A 19,607-nucleotide genomic window follows, 5' to 3' on the forward strand; every position below is an offset into this window, starting at 1 on the left:
TTAAACATAATAATAGGGGCGCCTGGGTGGCTCAGTGGGTTAAAGACCCTGCCTTCGGCTCTGGTCGTAATCCCAGGGTCCTGGGATAGAGCCCCACATCGAGCTTTCTGCTCAGTGGGGAGCCTGCTTCCCCCTCTCTCTCTGCCTGCCTCTCTGCCTGCTTGTGTTCTCTGTCAAATAAAATAAAATCCTAAAAAAAAACAAAACAAAACAAAACAAAACAAAAAAACTAAACATAATAATAAAAAAACAAAAGTGTATCAAAAATTCTGAAGCCTCAGCATCAAAAATCATGACTTAATTGACTTGGAATAGCACCTAAATATTGTATTTTTTAAATGTTTATTCAGGGTGACTAATCTGTATCCAAGTTGAAAATAACTGCTTTAGGTTTTACAGAAAAGGGGCATTTTGATAAAAAAAAAAAAGGCTTTCATGAAATAAAAGCCTCCACTATGTTTTTACTTTTTTAAAAAAGATTTTATTTATTTATTTGTCAGAGAGAGAGAGCACAAGCTGGGAAGTGGCAGGTAGAGGGAGAAGCAGGCTTCCCACTGAGCAGGGAGCACAATGCAGGACTCGATCCCACGACCCTGGGTTCATGACCTGAGCTGAAGGCAGATGCATAGCCAATTGAGCCATCCAGGCACCCCTAAATTGATCGTTTTTAACCACTGTTCCTTTGAATATTTTTTCAACCCTATCTTCTTTTTCCTATTTAGGGACTCCAGTGATATGACTGACCAATCTTTTGTTATATTCCTTGAAGGCTCTTGAAGATCTGTTCATACTTGTGAACACACAACCAAGAAAATACAGTTTATTTTCCAAAATCATACAAAATTTAAAGATAAACTCTAAAGAAAATGCAAAGCTAAGGTCCATCATGGTTAATATGAGAAAGTTTCCCTATTTCAAAATTATTTCATTTGATGTCTAAGAATATGTTTACTTTAAAAAATAAACTATAAATGAATAATTTCAAAGAAATTAAATCATCGTACTCATAGATATATAAAATGGACACATGTAAAATTATTTAATCTATTAATAATGATCAGTAAGTTGTTACAAACAATTCAATGGAGAATGCAAAGAACAGACACATTTATGGATTAGGAATATTTCCATGTACTTTAATTTTTTTTTTAAAGATTTTATTTATTTATTTGACAGAGAGAAATCACAAGTAGACGGAGAGGCAGGCAGAGAGAGAGAGAGAGGGAAGCAGGCTCCCCGCTGAGCAGAGAGCCCGATGTGGGACTCGATCCCAGGACCCTGAGATCGTGACCTGAGCCGAAGGCAGCGGCTTAACCCACTGAGCCACCCAGGCGCCCTAATTTTTTTTTAAAGGAGAAAGGGATTCATAGGTACACATTTTTAGTTACAAAATAAACAAGACATGGGGATGCAATGTACAGAATAGGGAATATAGTTAATACTGTAACAACTTTGTATGGTGACAGATGGTAACTAGATTTATCATGGGGATAACTCTGTAATGTACATAAATATTGAATCACTATGTTATACATACACCTTAAACTGACATAATATTGTATGCAAACTACATTTCAATTATAAAAAAAAAAAAATCTGGCTTCTTCCATAGTTGGGGAGGGAAGTCAGTTGAACCTTCAACTAATGGAATCTTTTTGAATTTTTATAGACAATTAGTCTGCAATGTTATCAGTTTTCTACAATTTACAGATTTCTAAAACCTCTCAAAGGCAATGAAAGAATGGGGTCCCCCCTAGGATCGGAATTAAATCTAAGCTCTGAAGGGACACACTCTGAAAAAGGCATAGTTTTCCCCCAGAAGCACTTTTTCTACACTGCTGAGAAACTCATGAAAAACTAAAAATAATATTTAACAATACTCTGTGCATCTACTCAGGGTGATTCTTCTGTAGTTTCTTGATCCTTATAGCACTGTTCACTCTTGAACACTGGTTTGAACTGTATGAGCTCACATTTATGTATATTGTTTGACAGAGAACAGTGCTGTAAATGTATTTCTTTAAGTTTTTTTTTGTTTGTTTGTTTTTTGTTTTGTACTGTTTTGTTTTGTTTTGAGAGAGAGAGCGCACAAGAGGGGTGAAGGTCAGAGGGGGAGACAGACTCCCTATTGAGCAGGGAGCCCTATGCGGAACTTAATCCTGGGACTCCAGGATCATGACCTGAGCCAAAGGCAGTCGCTTAACTGACTGAGCCACCCAGGTGCCCTATAAATGTATTTTTCTCTTCCTTATGGCTTTCTCAATATTTTCTTTTCTTTGGCCTACTTTATTTGAAGAATACAGTGTATAACACGTGTAACTGAAAATATGTGTTACTTGGCTATTTATTTTATCAGTAAGGCTTATCAGTAAGGCTTTTTTATAGTCAGCAATAGGCTCTCAGTAGTTAAGTTTTGGGGGAGCCAAAAGTTATACATGGATTTTTGAGTACAGAGGGGGTTAGCACCCCAACTCCTGCATTGTTCAAGGGTCAAGTATAATATTGGGGGGGCTAATATTATTTTAGCATATTTTCTAAGCATACTAAACCTAATATATAAAAAGTAAAAGGTTATAAGAAATGCTGGACTAGAGATTTATAGTGAGATGTGGTCTGGAGATAAGAATTTCAGAGTTAATTACTTTTTGATGATTACTTTGGTAATTTTGCTTAGAGCATTATTCTTTGGTTTAATACTTGTACCTAGTTCAGTGACTTGTCTGGTCCTTAGGTACTATCAGGCCTCCCACTAGCAGTCTCATTTCTGATTATATCTAAATCAAATTTCTCATCTTCCTTTATGCACTTGACATAGTAGGAGGAGGGCTTAGGCAGAGAACCTCAAGAATTGTTCTCCCTCATTCCTTTAACTGTATATACCTCTCCAATGGTTAATATTATTGCTCCCCATTTTCAGAGATTTACTTTTGACAAATATCATCAAGAATGAGCAAACTCATCTTGTTCTATGACACTTCTTCAATTTCTTTGATCCTATTTGGCTAAAAACACTTGACCCGTTATGATGGTGGAAAACTTTTCCCTTCACCCTTTCGGCCTTGGAGTCTTGGCCAAATACAAGTGATGGCAGCTGACTGAATTCTGTGCCCCTTGTAAACAGTAATGGTTAATGTCTTCAACTTGGGTTTTCTGAAATCTCTCGACTTTTTGTGATCTGGAAATGACTTAAAGAAAAAAACCCACCTTTCCCATATATGACTTAGATAAAACTCCAGATGACTCCCTTATTTACCTATGACAAGGCGAGATACAGACTCTCCAGATTTTTGTTGTCTCATAAATGATTGGCTCAGCTATTTCCCAACTATGCCTTTCCCCAGCTGAAACCAGCTAGACACTTAGTGACTACATATGTGAAACAGACATGATCAGAGTACATATAAAATAGTTATCTGACCAATAGTCTAAAGCAATAGACCCAGGAATCTGGTTTGCTACCTGAAGTAATCAGCCCAGAAAGCTAACTCACTCCCTACAAGTCAGATTTGTAGGAAGTCAGACTCTAATAACCAGTCTATGAAGCCAAACAATAACTCTTACAAACAACTGATTCCACATAGCCAGAACTTGATTAATCACTGACAGTCTTCTTAAATTTTGTTCTCCCTTCCAGTTGGGCACCAACCAGAGAAAGTCGAAATATGTTCCCCTAACTGATAACGTAGGATGTCTCACTTCTACTTGGCCAGCCTATAGAATTCCCATGGTAACAGCCTCCTGTAAAGGTCTATCTGAACCTTTACAGGAGGCTGTTACCATGGAGCATAACAAATAGCATGGAGGATAAGGGGCATTAGAGAGGAGTAGGGAATTTGGGTAAACTGGAAGGGGAGGTGAACCATGAGAGACTATGGACTCTGAAAAACAATCTGAGGGGTTTGAAGTGGCAGGGGGGTGGGAGGTTGGGGTACCAGGTGGTGGGTATTATAGAGGGCACGGCTTGCATGGAGCACTGGGTGTGGTGAAAAATAATAAATAATGTTTTTCTGAAAATAAATAAATCGAAAAAACAAAAAAACAAAACAAAACAAAAAGGTCTATTTGAAGCCTTCCCTTTTTTCCACTACAAAGCTTTACCATTACCCTGCCTTGGAGTTTCTGCCAAATGCAAATGATGGTAGCTGACTCACTTGCAAAGCAAGCTCTGAACCTTCTCTTGTTCTTATTTGGGTAATCTTCATTCATTTCTATAGTATAACCATGTCCTGACAGCCTCAGATGCCCCTTAAAAAAAAACAAAACAAACAAACAAATAAAGAACTCAGGGCACCTGGGTGGCTCAGTTGGTTAAGCCTTCAGCTCTTGGTTTTGACTCTGTTCATGATCTCAGGATCCTGGGATCAAGCCCTGTGTGAGGCTCCAGGCTCAGCTGGGAGTGTGCCTGAGAGTCTTTCTCTCCCTCTCCCCACTGCTTCCCATCCCCCACCTGCTTGTGCGTGCGCTTTCTCTCAAATAAATAAATAAATCTTTTTAAAAAACCTCAGCTCTAAAGTCACCCCACCTATAACTTACTCCTTCCTATACAAGTCCAAAGTAAAACCAGCATACTGATACACTCTGATCTTCTAGGCGACTGAGTATCTGGGGCACACTCCCGATTGCTGTAACCTGAAAAACATTTTCCACTTTTTCATTTTTCCTTTCTATCATCTGGATGCATATTTGCATAATTAATTTGGAAAGATCTCTTAAATCATGCCAACTTCATGTAAATGTATAAGCACACAAATAAGGTGATGAGAGAATAAACAGAAAGTAAGGAGCAAAAGACTGGGGAGGGAAGGAAGAAGTTGGAAGAAAATAGCAGGGAAATGATGTTCAGTTCTTGAACACAGGGAGTTCTTGTGTCTAAACTAGAGACAGAAAGAACATTTAATTTGTAAACATCTGGGATACACTCTGTGGGGATTCTGTCTCACTCAAATACAATTTTCTGTCATTTAGAGAACATATAGGCAATGGCTTCTGCTTTCATTTTATCTTGTGGTGCAAATTAAAGTTGAATGTCCTCTTCAAGAATTTATAAATCCAGGTTAAGGAAATAACTCAGAATAGGTGGGTAGTTAATTTTCTGCTCCTTGTATTTATGTATTGCTCATTTCCCGAGGGTGAAGGAGAAAATTGAGATTATCTTTGTCCACTTTTATACTACTGATACCTTCAATTTACCCAATAAAACATTGTGTTTTGATGAGGGCTTTTTTTTTGGGGGGGGGGGTGTTTGTTTTTAGCAACCACAATGTGGCAGGCACTATGTTTGGAGCTGGAAATTCAAAGATAAATAAGATTTAGTTATTTCCGCTCCCAAGGAGCTTCTACTTGAATTTTACAAACAGACTTGGAGAAAGATAAATAAAAATTCAGTCTACATTTTTTGTTTCTCATTTTAGAGTATTTTATGCATTTTAATGTTAATTTCATTTTGCTACTGAAAATCTTTTTTTATCATATATATGAAGTTAAGTCAGCATAAATCTCTAACATAGAACAACTGTTGGGACTCCTGAGTGGCTCAGTAAGTTAAACATCTGTCTTCAGCTGGGGTCATGATCCCAGGGTCCTGGTATTGAGTGCCCCATCACGTTGAGCCCCTTGCTTAGCGAGGAGTCTGCTTCTCCCTCTGCCTGCCACTCCTCCTGCTTATGTTCTCTGACAAATAAAAAAATTTTTTAAATCTTTAAAAAAAAAAAAAACCACTGCATTCACATTAAAAGGATCACCAAAAGGAAAACATTTTAGACTAAGAAGAAAACTCACTTTTTATACAGTTCAAAGAACATAGTTCACAATTAATAAATTCATCATTTTTATCATTCAGACATAAGCATCTTTTCACGATTCATTTTTGGATAATACTGGTATGTAATCCTCAAGTACATGGATATTTCTTGTATTTGAAACACTAACCTCCCGCTCATAGTCTTGACCTTCAGAGGTTTGTTCAGTTTATGTTTGATAAACTGACTATAAGGAAAAGATCCTGCTCTTTGCTGTCTGCGAGTTCATATTAAAATCTCAACTGCATTTCTTTCAAGACCATACCGTCACCGATAGTTACTCCTTTCACGGCTAAATGATTATAATCAGCTGCTCACTGAAACTCTTGTTTGCTCCTGAATGATTCATTTCTTAACCAAGAATACATCGTTTTGGGCAAGTTTTATAAATGAATAACATGTTCTAGTTATCAATAACAATGAAATTCTTAAGTAGTATGCTTGATAAATAGAGCCTTGATTATGAGAAACGTAATCTCCTAATTTTTTATGGCCTACTGAGAAAATGATTATTAGATGTGGTGAAAATCTCTACTGAGCACTCACTCAGAGCCATGAAAATCTATACTCCAGCAGTGAATATGTTCCATTTAATATTTCCCTCCCTTTCCTCCCCTCCATTTCCCTTAATCAAAAGGAGAAACACTTTTAAAAGCCATCCGCAATCTGTGTGAAACTTTCCAAGGAAAGTTTATTGAACTGTGTGTTCTGTTCAACTGCTCTCAGAAAAACATTGGCAGCTACCTCCAGGTGCAGTAACATTATAATGGCATTCCTTACCCTCCTTGATCTCTTGGTTTATGCTTCTCTAACCTTCTAGTGGAAAAAAGAAAAGAAGAAAAAAGAAAACTCCCTATCTGGATCCATGAATAATTGGCAAATGGCAAAAGGGAGACTCAATTAGCTCAGATTATTAACAGAGACATGCTGCATCTGGTCATGGCTGAGTCTGTTTGTCCAGAAATATCTATTAAATCAATGATTAAAATCAAGACCCGGCAGCTGTGCATCTCTCCACATACGACCCTGTTTCTCTAATGGATGAAAATGCGCTTAGTTTCATCTGAGAATTTTTTCTCCTTAATTATACAACTTAAAGTCAAGATTTGGAAAACGGAGAATAACCTGGAAAAAGACATCTGTACATGTTTATTTAAGTTTTCCCTCTTGAATCTCGCCTCTGCTGTGCTAGGATGATGTAGAATGAGAAACAATCTGTATTCTTGCCTTTTGCTCAGAGCCCTGAAGGAAAACCTGCTGGGATTGGCTGCAGATGGTTTCATTGCGAGAGAAGAATGTGCCTGCTCTTGGCTGCCTGTTCTGTACGCATGATCAAGCCCCAGTCAATGCTTCATGTGCCTCATTAACTGTGGGACAGGAAGAAGTATGATGCTCCCAAAATACATGCCCTTTTCTCTCACTAAGGCCAGTATTATGAAAGGAAACACTTAAAAATTAGAAGTACTGCTATTTTTTTTTTTTTTTGCTAGCAAATTCCGTCTTCCTTTATTGACTGAACACGAATAGCTGACAAACTGTTATTATAAAAAGGGATGTACAGGGGCACCTGGGTGGCTCAGTGGGTTAAAGACTCTGCCTTCAGCTCGGGTCATGATCCCAGAGTCTTGGGATCGAGCCCCACATCGGGCTCTCTGCTCGGCAGGGAGCCTGCTTCCCCCTCTCTCTCTGCCTGCCTCTCTGCCTACTTGTGATCTCTGTCTGTCAAATAAATAAATAAAATCTTTAAAAAAAAAAAAAAGGGACGTACACTCGTGACTAACTTGTTTACTTTGAAGCGGATAATAGTAGAAAGGAAAATGCACCAGAATTTCTTAGGACCTTGAACATGAAGTACATAAGGGGCTAAGATTTTATGATGTAAAGTCAAAAAGAATTAGTATATGAGGGAACCAGAGAGTTAAATCATCTTAAAGCTTCTATTTGCCCATGGCAATTGTGCATTAGAGTATGTACGGAGTAAAATTTTGCCACTTGAAGAGATCTAAAACAGTTTTAAATTTGCTTAGAGTTTCCCAATGTAATTAAAACATTTAAAAATTATTTAAATGAAGGTAATTAACATTTATTGAACTCTTGCCATAGCCAGGTGCTTTAAATTTACATATAACTTTTTATTCCCAATAATATTACAAAGTAGTTATTCTCATCTCATTTTATAGGCAAATCTAAAAGATGTTAAGTGCCTTGCTCCAAATAACTTGAAAAAAAAAAGTGGGGGTTTGGTAAGCCAAGGTTTTCTCCAAGGCCAATGAAAATCCCAAGCCTTCTCTGCTGCATCACAGGCTAGATGAGCATGGAGACAAAAGCAAGATCGAGAACTCTTTCGGTACAGATGATTCCTAACCAGTGCACTCTCCCACATCATAGTACAATGTTTATTAGAATATTTAGAATAACCAGTTTGTTCCAGTAGGAAGCCAAGAGCAAAAAGAAATAGTGATTTTTAGAACTAGGGATTAGAAGGTGTATTGTTTGATGAAGTAATATTTATGTTTTCTACTATTTTTATTGATTCTTAAAGTAATATCGCATGATTAAAATACAAAATAAAGCAGCCAAGCTAAGTGAAATTCAGCAGGCTACAACCCATTTCCAATCCCCAAAGGCAATGATGCTCAAATTACGGTTCAGTTCTCTTGATTTATTTTAATTATATGTTTATTCATTTTATCTACTGATTTACTACTTTAGATAAACTCTATTGGCTTCCCACTAAAAATGCATGGTAACTTATGTAGCATAATACCCTTGATCTCTTTCCTGTCTCCTCTTAAAATGTCGATAACTATATTATAATCTGTTCTGTTGCAACACGTGTGTCTGCAATATCCGTGCTTCTGTGTGATACTAATACACAGAGGAATAATGTTAGTATCCATGTGGAATTTGTTCATTCTTAGTACCTCCCCGCCCTAGGAAAGTGAAGGCAGAATAACAGAAGTAGACCTATAAAAAATAAAAAAAAAAGCACTTTGCTCTCCACCATACAGGAAAGAAGCCCTTTCAGCTCTATTTTAAGAAAATTCACTTTGAACACCTGTATGTAGCCCTTTCCCAGCTTTTCCCAATCCTGGCAGGTGGTTCTGTTTGTCCAGAACTCCGCTTCTGTCTTCATGTATCCTCACCATGAAACAAGGGTTTCGAAGCTATTGTTTCTATACATTTTTAATATCCCTTGAGGAAGTGTCCAGAACCTGGGTTAAATTATCTGTTAATTATCTGGGTTAAATATGTTTTGTTAGTGTTCAAGTTTAGAAAGTTACATGATTTTGACTTTCTCTATATTTTTTCCCTCACACCTTATTTTTAAAGAGTGTAATCTTACAGAACAAAAATTACGTTGTTTTGTTTTTAAGAACACATATGACGTAGTAATGCAGAAAGCCTTGTATTTTTTAGTTACGTTTTTCCTTGACTCTGTAAACTTGATAATAACATAAAATCTCTTCTTTTCGTTCCAACCAATGTCACCAGCATTCTCTAACCCTTTCTTTCCTTGGTTGATGTTGACTTCCCTTGCGCTTTCCTCCTCGAACTTTTTTTTAAGGCTTTCATAGGAGACAATTTTCTTATCTTGAAGGTATTATAGGATTCTTTTTAAAAAATTATTTTTTATTTCCATTCAATTCCATTCAATTGACATAGTGGATTATTATTTTCATAGGTAGAATTTTGTGGTTCATCAGTTGCATATACCAGCCAGTCCTCCTTCCATCAAATGCCCTCTTTAATGCCCATCATGCAGTTAGCTACCCCTCTACCCAGCTCCTCGCCAGCAACCCTGGTTGTTTCCTAGAGTTAAGAGTATCTTATGGTTTGTCTCCCTCTGTGTTTTCATCTTATTTTTCCTTCCTCTATGTTTATTTGTTTTGTTTCTTAAATGCCACCTCCAACTTCCTACTCCTTTTTTTCTATGACCTTATGTTTTACCTTTCTCTCTGAAATTTAATAGTTTTTACTTCTCAGTGTTCTATTTATAGGTAGATCCTAAATGTTGAAAACATTAAGAGATTTGCATTATTACGCAACTACCCTTTGCTGGAAACCCAAGGGAGCCATGTTTAGGCTGTGATTATTTTTCTTTCTTTCTGGCTTCAAAGACATAACCACTTTGCCAATAAAATGAGAATGTTTTCTGGTGTCAAGGTCAAACATATTCTCCTTCCTATATTCTATGAATTCTTCAAATCAACACTGTTTATAGTTTGCTTTATAAATGAACATGACTTTTTCAGTTTTTATTTTGTTTTCTTCTGGGTTTCTTTTTGTGTATTCATTTTCCTAATATCCAAAAATTTTTTTCTCACTTTTTTTTTTTTAAAGAAGGGCAATCATAATGCTTCATTAGTTTTTTTTCTGGGAAATTATTTCATTAGTTTATTGAAGACATTCTTCTGGTAGACCATTTGCTGTCTTTTCTCATTTGGATTGATTGCTTACTAGACTGGTGATCGATCAATCAATCATCCTCTCTCACTCTCTTGATCAATCATGAAATCTTATAACACAAGTGGCTCTTTTTGATACAGTACATTTCTGAAAAACTATTTGAAAAGCAAATCATCTAAGCCTTTGTACAAGTTTTTTTTTCCTATCTATCTTCTGTTTTTAAATTTTACTTGGTATCTTCTTTTTTCTCATTTGATAAGTATTTTTTTATTAAAATAGTGATACCTTGTTCCACTGCTTTCTAGCCTTCATTGTGGACTAAAGTCAGATGATATTTCATATGATGATAGCATTCCCCTGAACAACCTTCCCCATATTTAACACTGATTAGCACCAAGTCCAATGGACGTGTTTCAGTCCTCACCTTGTTTGTATCCCTATCAGAATCTGACACTGATTAAAAAACTTGGATTATGAAACACTACCTTCCCTCAGTGTCTGTGAGACTACTCTTCTAGAGTTCCTTAGAGATACCTGCCAATTGTGTCTGTGTCTGCTTTGTGACTGACTTGTTCTTTGTTACCTGGTTACCTATCTCACCTTGGTGCTTAGTCTACTCATAACCAGCCCATATTCTAGGCTTTCTTGATGGCCAAGACAATGTCTTTGCACCCAGAGTTATAATTACCATCTATATATATCATAATTACAGCCATATTCACAGCTCTAGGACAATCTGAGCTCCTGACTCCTCTCTTTCTGTCCATTCTCTGTCTCCCTTTATTACAGTATTCATACTCTTGGTCAACATGCCTAACACTTGAAGTCATTTTCTACAAACACATGCACATACACACAAGCACTCATTATATAATTATATAATATAATCATTATATAATTTTCACATCCAGGGTATTCTGTCTCAAAGAACAAAACTAATAATCATCCAACTTCTCAAGCCAGACGCTTAGAAAACATTCTTGACTCCTTACTCTTCACCACCTCTTATATCTAATCTATGACGAGATCCTGTTGGTTTTATCTCATAAATTTCACTCAGTCCACACTTTATCTATACCTATGCCACTCTGGTCAAAGCTATTATGATGACTTATTTGGACCTTTACTATAGCCTCTTTCTCTAGTCTATTTCGCTTTTGACAGCTGGAATTTACTTTGTTTTGAAAATAGAAAATGCCACTATATCACACAATAAGCTTAATATTTCTCTATAACTTGTTGTTCTTTGGATAAAACCAGAGCAACTTAACATGTCCTGTTAAGTCCCCTATTGTCCCCTTGTGTCCTACTTACCCTGCACCCCCCTTCCACACCATGACTTCCCCATTCAGTTACCATCACCTTCACTTTTTTTTTTTCTGTTTCTAATTTAGATTTCATTCCTTTGTAATAAGAGACATTTAAGTTTTTCATCCATTTGCAGGGAATAATCTTTCTTTTTTTAAAAGATTTTATTTATTTGACAGAAAGAGAGAGATCACAAGTAGGCAGAAAGGCAGGCAGAGAGAGGAGAGGAAGCAGGCTCCCTGCAGAGCAGAGAGCCTGACATGGGGCTCGATCCCAGGACTCTGGGGTCATGACCTGAGCTGAAGGCAGAGGCTTTAACCCACCGAGCCACCCAGGCGCCCCTGCAGGGAATAATCTTTGCTCATATTCCATCACATAAGAATTCATGGTTTATATTCTCAGTGAAATTATTTCTTCTATTCCTACTTCCTAGGTTATATTAATTTTCTTTTTTATGTAAACTCATAGAATCTTTTCTTTAGGTCACTTAATTCAGTCATGATGTAATCATAATGTAATCATGAAGGTACTGCTGTGATTATATAATTAATTTTTGTCTTCTCTACCAGAAATGCCTATGAGAACAGGTACGTATCTGTTTGCTCATTGCTTACATTTACCACATAACCTGGAAAACAGTAGACACCTAACTTAAAGTCTGCAAAATTAATTAGTCAATGAATGAGTAAATATAAGAAGCCAAATCCAGGGATTCTGAAAGATGAGAGGATTTTAAAGCCATTTTTTTAATACAGTGATTAAAAAGTTCAAAAACTATAGATTAATTAGAAATTTCTATCTTGTAAAAAAGGAAACATTATTTTCATTATTAGCCAAGCCCTGAAGAAAAAAATCACCCAATTTCTTTTTTTTTTTCTTAAAAGGTTATTTCCCTATAATGAGCATTTATTGTCTTTTACTTTTATTTTGCAATATTCCTCTTAATTGTTTTCAGGATTTTTCCATATTATCTAAGTTACTACCAACTATGTATAACACATAGTTCAGATAATTTTTACCTACTAAAAGAAGAAATTAAAAATATAGCTTTTATTTGCTTAAAATATCATTTATTATTAAGATAATATTAATAGTGAGATTAGCATAGTCCAAGGGAGTTAGAATAATTGAACAAAGAAATTGAGAGATTTAATTTATGTCCATTGTAGGTCTGAAGAATAAACTGCAATAATATTTAATATAGAGATTGATATATGTCACAAAGTTATGTGATGTTCTATTAACAAATAAGGAAAATAAGTAAATGGCATGAATTAACCAAATTTATGAGTTTGTGTGGAGGTATGATACAAATACCATTTAATAATCTCTTCTATCTGATTGAGATCCATCATACCATGATAGCCAGATCATCTTAACAGAATAGCAGCTACTGCATTTCTGGCTTAGAAAATAGTGAAAAAAAAAGCATACAGACTTAAAATAGACATATATTAGATAATTTTGCATATATAAATAAAGCCAAAATAAAGGCATGTATGGTTATATTATTTAAATGTCTTATGAGTCTGATTAGTCAAAGTTTCTGAAAGAAACTGATTTTGAGTTTGTTCAAGCTTGTTTTGTTCAAAGGGATATTAAGGTCAGGGAACTCAAGGGACCATCACTACCTTAATTATGAGCTCTAAAATTTTCTATCTTTGTAAGCAAAAAAAAAAAAATTGCTATGTAATAAATAAAATGGAATTTCTAATTTAACAGCTCTAATTATAAACTTAGTATGAATCCAATAAAAGAGAAGATGAGAATAAAGAAACAACAAAGATTTAGACTCTAAGAAGGACTTTAAACCAACCATTTTCATGTAAATCATTATTTTAGTCAAAATTTAATTGAACGCTACACACAAGATTCGTTATGGGTAGTCCACTGAATGTCAACATTAGGAATATTATTTTAAAACATGTGAAGACTAGACCAACTAACCAAAAAATTGCTTTACTTTCAGTGTTGATCAACATACTAAACTAAGTTGTTTAGAAAATTTTAAGATATTCTTTCTACCCTTAACTGAACTGATCAAATTTTATTTTGTAGACTGAATAATCAAGATGGATAAGGCTTAGGTAGGATGAGCAGAGGTAATTTTTTGTTTTTACTTTTTACTATCCCAATATGTAGGTACTAGTTGAAATGTCATTTCTCTTAATATTACTCCAATTTCTAGCTACATTTTAAAAACAACATGTATCCTTGAACAGTATTCTCCAAATTAGTAAGATGTTACCATACACTTATTTTTTTAATTTGTAAAAAGTTTTTTGTCCTTTACAAAATATGCATTTTTAGTCAATTGCTTAGGCATGGTTCCTATTTCTTATAGTACAACCATTTAAACTCTACTGGTTAACTATAGTAATAGAATGCTTTTTAAAGTAAATGCCATTATTGCATTAATAAAATTTTTAAAAATATATTTTTATATTTTCCAAATAAAATTCCAAAAAAAGATAAAATTAAGAAAATTAAGGGGAATTTTGAGTAATTTCTCTGGGGTATAGTCCTAAAATGAGATTTTTCTTCTTTTTGTGATATTTTTAAGTTTAGATACATTGTTTTCATTTCTCTCATTATGATTATTGGTTTTTGAACTTATTATTTAAATCATTTGAGGGGCGCCTTGGTGGCTCGGTGGGTTAAAGCCTCTGCCTTTAGCTCGGGTCATGATCTCAGGGTCCTGGGTTCGAGCACTGCATCGGGCTCTCTGCTCAGCAGGGAGACTGCCTCTCTCTCTGTCTGCCTGCTGCTCTTCCTGCTTGTAATCTCTCTCTCTCTGTCAAATAAATAAATAAAATCTTTAAAAAAATAAATTGTTTGAAAAGGAATTATTTCAAAAACACTGGCATTTGATCAGAACTCTATTATTTGAGACAGGAGGCACAAATTTGATATGACATCTTCTCATACAACTTTTGCTAATCTCTGAAAGGCTCACATAAAATGCTTGCCTGATTTTATTGTCCTGTTTACCTCTATTGTAACTCAGTGAGTCAACAATAATTACTGAGCCTTCAGTGTGCACAGAAAATAATCATAAGAAAAAAGTTAAAACAATTAAATTTGCATGAAAGAAGCATGTAACACATATCAAAGCAAATAAACAGTGTATTACAGTTATGGCATGAAAATACCACACCCTATGCCAATTTCGAGGAGTATTATATTCCAAAAAAAATTTTCTGTTCAGAATTTCAAAAGGTTTTCTTTTCTTTAAAAAAATGAAATACAAATTAGTTTCATATTAATCAACATAGAGTGCTCATGTTTGTGGATAGTGCACTGTGTTGCTTAGATTGTCACTTAAAATTTTAATTAGGAGATTACTCCTTGTGTAGGACAGTTGAAGTTCACTTTGCCCAGATTTGAAGATTGTCTGCACTTGTGCTATTTTGATAGGAAATCATAGACCTCTGAGATTGCAGAGACTGAAGAGGAATTTTGTCTATTTCTGTTACTTTAGAGCAAAGTAATTACAAAACAAAGTTCCATGTAAAAGATAATGATATTTATTGACTATATCCAGCAAAAACTTCCATACACTATCTCACTTAATCTTCAAAACAAATCTTAAATGTGGGTATTATTAGCATTTGATTTATAAAATTAAATATTAGTTTTCTTAGCATAATATTGACATACGAACACTAGAGATGTGTAAAATCAATTGGATAAAAATAAAAAGAAAATGTATCATCTATTGTCCAACCACCCAGAGACATTAGCTTTTAATACTTTGGTGTATCAATATACATACTTTTTTTTTTAAACAATCATAATGGGAAAAAATTTTATTGCTTGCTTATATTTTGAAGGCATCCTAACATTCCCCTTGATGTTAAATATTTTCTGACCACTATAATTCACATCAATAGTGTACCTATATTTATTAAAACATAATTATTTAACCACACTATTTTGTATCTGGCACATTATTTAAAATATTATTAAAGAGTACTGCTAGCTATAAAAAATTGTGAGTGTAAAAATTTTAGAGATAAGGTAGTTGAGATTCACACTATTTAAGCTACCTAACTACAACTCTTGTGTTTCCAAACCTTGGATCCTGGTTTAAATACTTAAATAAGACTATTTTCTTATTACAACCCTTCTACATGCTGTTGGTAGATACTGCAACAAATTTATAAATGTATTTTAAAACATATAAACAATGCAATCCTGAATTCTACCACTCTGAATCAAACCACTGTTAAGATTTCAGCATTTGCTTTGCAGACCTGTATTTTCTATTGATTATTTCCTTAAACTATATTAATAGAGGTAGCATCACTGGAATAGATAGTGTGAACTTCGTCTAGCTCTTGCTAAATATGTCACATGCCATTCATTAACATTCTATCAACTTTAACTTCTATCTACAGGGCAGGAAAATATTGCCCTGATGAAAAGCTTATAGAACACTGCCATTTCTTAAAATTTGTTATTTAAAGATATTTTTATTATAAAATTTTTATAAATTTATAAAATTTATATAATTTTACTCTAAAATCATTATAACATTTAAAGATAATATTTTGCTAATTTTTACATCTTCGTTTTCTGTATTGTTCAAAGTTAGGCCACTGTTCGTAATAATCAGTAATTTTAGTTCCTTTTTACAAAGACATTGTCTTTATCCCATTAACTGGCAGGTCACTGTTTTGTCCAACATTGTGAATGAGGTTTTCATATCTCGTTCAAATTTAATACATTTCCCCAGTTTGTAAAAATGTTTGAAGATTTTGTAATTCTTGATATGTTCAACAATTGCCATCTAATATATATAATAAGTGTCTATGCAGAGCTTGTTTTTTCACACCCTTTGTGTCCCCTTTTCTGCATTAAAAATATATATATCCTGTGGATTTTAGCTTTGTCTTTATTAATCCTTGCTGTGAGTTATACAAGCTATTGTTTTCTTGCAGAGTATACAGAGGTTGTCCTTGAAACCACCTCTTTCCCACCTGCATGCTGGCCTCACCTCCCAGCTGTGACCGTTTGCAACAACAGCAGGATGGGGTTGCAAGCTAGGAGCAAAGGCCCTTCTTTGTTCCTCAGATGCAATCATTAATCACCAGGAATTAGTGCATCAACCTCTTAATGAAATTCAAGCTCTCACTCTTGGCCCGCTAGTGTCCATTGAAAGGAATTTTCCTAGGAATTCAGAATGTAATCCACAGTTTTATAAGGCCTGCGTAACCTGGCCCATGTCACTATTCTGCCTTCATCTTCTACCTCCACACTCCACCCAATTCTCCATGTCCTTGACAAACTAGCCTTCTTTCTTTTGGTAATCAGGATGATGGACAAACAAATTTCACATGGAAATGATAGCACTATTTGTTTCTCCAACTTTCACTTAATGGTCAGTTTATAGTCCTTTCACAGGTTGATTGAAGGTTTTACTCTCCTACTTCTTCCCCAGTGGGGTCTGAGACCCATCATCCCAGTATCTTTTCTCCCTAAGTAAATACACTTGTCTACCCTCTTTGACATCTAAAAAATTCTCACAATGAATAATAAAATTCAAGATTAGTAAAATAGGTCCTCAGAAATTTCCTCTGAGAAAACAGATATAACTTATCCTGACTTTGGTATTTATTATAGTAGAGGTCAATAAAAATGGCAGCATACATAGTCTCATTAAAACAGCCTGTTACCTATTTTAAAATGTACCACTTTCATTCCTGTCTTGGGGCTTTTGTAATTATTTCTTTTGCCTGAGAAAGTCTTCGTATAATTCATACCTAAATTTCACACTCTTTACATAGAAAGGACTTCCTAGATCATTCTTTTTTTTTTTTTTAAGATTTTATTTATTTATTTGACAGAGAGAGAGAGAGAGACAGCAAAAGAGAGAATACAAGCAGAGAGAGTGAGAGAGGGAGAAGCAGGCTTCCTATGGAGCAGGGAGAACAATGTGGGGCTCCATCCCTGGACCCCGGGACTAGGATCTGAGCCTAAGGCAGCCGTTTAACTACTGAGCCACCAAGGTGCCTCCCTGGATTATTTTATATTAAGTAGTCATTTAGCTTCTCTTCTAATCACCTTCTAAATTCAATTATTCTGTTTTGTTTCTTAAAAGTATTTAACAATATCTATGATTTTCTTATTTTTTGTATGTATGTTTATTGTACCACCATCTACTGCCACAAAAATTGCCTGTGAGAACAGAGATTTTTTTCTAGTTTACTTCTCCTTTTCTCAGTATATCTATAATGGTTCTAGCCTCCCCATGAGACAGGCACCAATTATCATTTGTTAAATAAATAAGTGAATTAACTCCCAGTGTCTAGTTTTCTTTCAATGAATTCCTATATCTTCTCAATGGAAAAGCTCTTAATAATTATAATATCAAGAAACATGAAAACAAATTTTATTTTACCACAGATCTTATCCTTATTCTTTATGCTTTATGTTTTGAGAAAATGGTCTTCTAAAATGCAACATCCCACTTTTGTTGCCCTCCCTTTTATTGCCTTTCCTTCCCAAACTCTATTCTCACCAAACATTTCCATTTTTAGTTATGAGTTATTTCTGACCAAATATAGAAATGACAGCATTGAGATATGGCCATAAAACCTTAACTATTCCAGCTGCATAAGACTGGTTAGCCAAGTAAGATAAGTGTCTGTGTATATGTGTGTGCATATGTGTTCCATTTTTGAATATGGGGACATGTCATTTAGGATGAAAAATTAGTTTATTTCCATTATCCAGGAGAAGTAGTTTTGTTCCACCTAGAGCAGAATATTAAGTCACCAAAGAGCATCATAAGTTTTGTATTACTTAGAACATATTCCTAGATTATGGCTATTGGTTAGAATCCTGTATTTTTTTTTTTTTTTTGTATTTTTGAGGGTGAGAGGACTGTGACTATTTGAATACTCTCATGTTTTTAACAGAAATGACAGTGAGAGGTTAGGAGACTAGAAGTCAAGGTTGCTGCCAGAGAGTCACTTAAATAACTCAGTTCTCTTCTAATACTTCATATTTCACACACTTGATGCCTCTTCAGACTTCATACTGCCCTAAGTCATATCATTATTTAAGACCAGTATTCATTATATACCCATGATATACCCATGATACATTGTAACCCAGCTATCAAGAAATTATGAATGTGACTGTTGGGTCAGCGGCTTTGGGAATGCAGGAGGAACAATAGGAATGACCCCTGGGGCTGCCATCTTCCAGGCCCCTACCCCCTCTTCCTTAACCCTTGACTCTCCTGGCAAAAGGATGTATGCCCAGGTCACATCTCCATAGGTAACCCAATACCTATACAGGAAACAGGTGTATCAGGAGTCCCCACTCCATATGGTAAATGCCTTACCATATATGGATGTGAGCCCATGCCCTGCCTTGGCCCAATAAAAGACCCCTGCCTACTCCCTCCCAGTGAGACTTCCCCGACTCTGCTTTCCAGAGTTGCAGAACCTCGCCCGAGGGTACCCACCTCCTCCCAGCATGACTTTCCTGGCTCCCCTTCTCCTGAGCCCTGAAACTTCGCGGGAGAGCACCTTTAATAAATCTTGCCTTGCGCCTACCTCCCCTGGTGTTGTGTTTACCCAGCCTGCAAAACTTTACAGTGACATGTTAACAATAAAACTGAAAACCATCCAAATCAATTCAAGTATTTATTGAAACCTCACAGAAAGAAGTCACAAGAGCCAACTTAAACACTTACAAAATAGTCTAATTTTATTATTGTAAGTTCCTATTACATCAGGAATAAGTTTATCACTAGTACTATATCACCCTAAGTTTGATGAAGTTAATTATCTTGGCACAGAGCCATATTTCTTGAAAATCTGTCAGAATTGGCTATTCACAAGATATGCACTTAAATGAAATGACTATTATAAAGGGAGATTTTATTCAATGAATTCTTTCACCAGGCAAGACTATAGAAGACAAAGAATAAAGTCACTTAAATGATCATATCCTTACTGGCAAAGAATGCCAGTATTGCTCCTGAAAGTAGTGTTCCTTCTCATTTTTTTTTTCTAGAGATTCATGAAAGAAGACTCCCAGATGTGAGAATTCTTCTTTAGAAAATATGTTATCAAC

The sequence above is a fragment of the Neovison vison genome, chromosome 5, assembly GCF_020171115.1.
Source record: "Neovison vison isolate M4711 chromosome 5, ASM_NN_V1, whole genome shotgun sequence".
Taxonomy (NCBI): Eukaryota; Metazoa; Chordata; class Mammalia; order Carnivora; family Mustelidae; genus Neogale; species Neogale vison.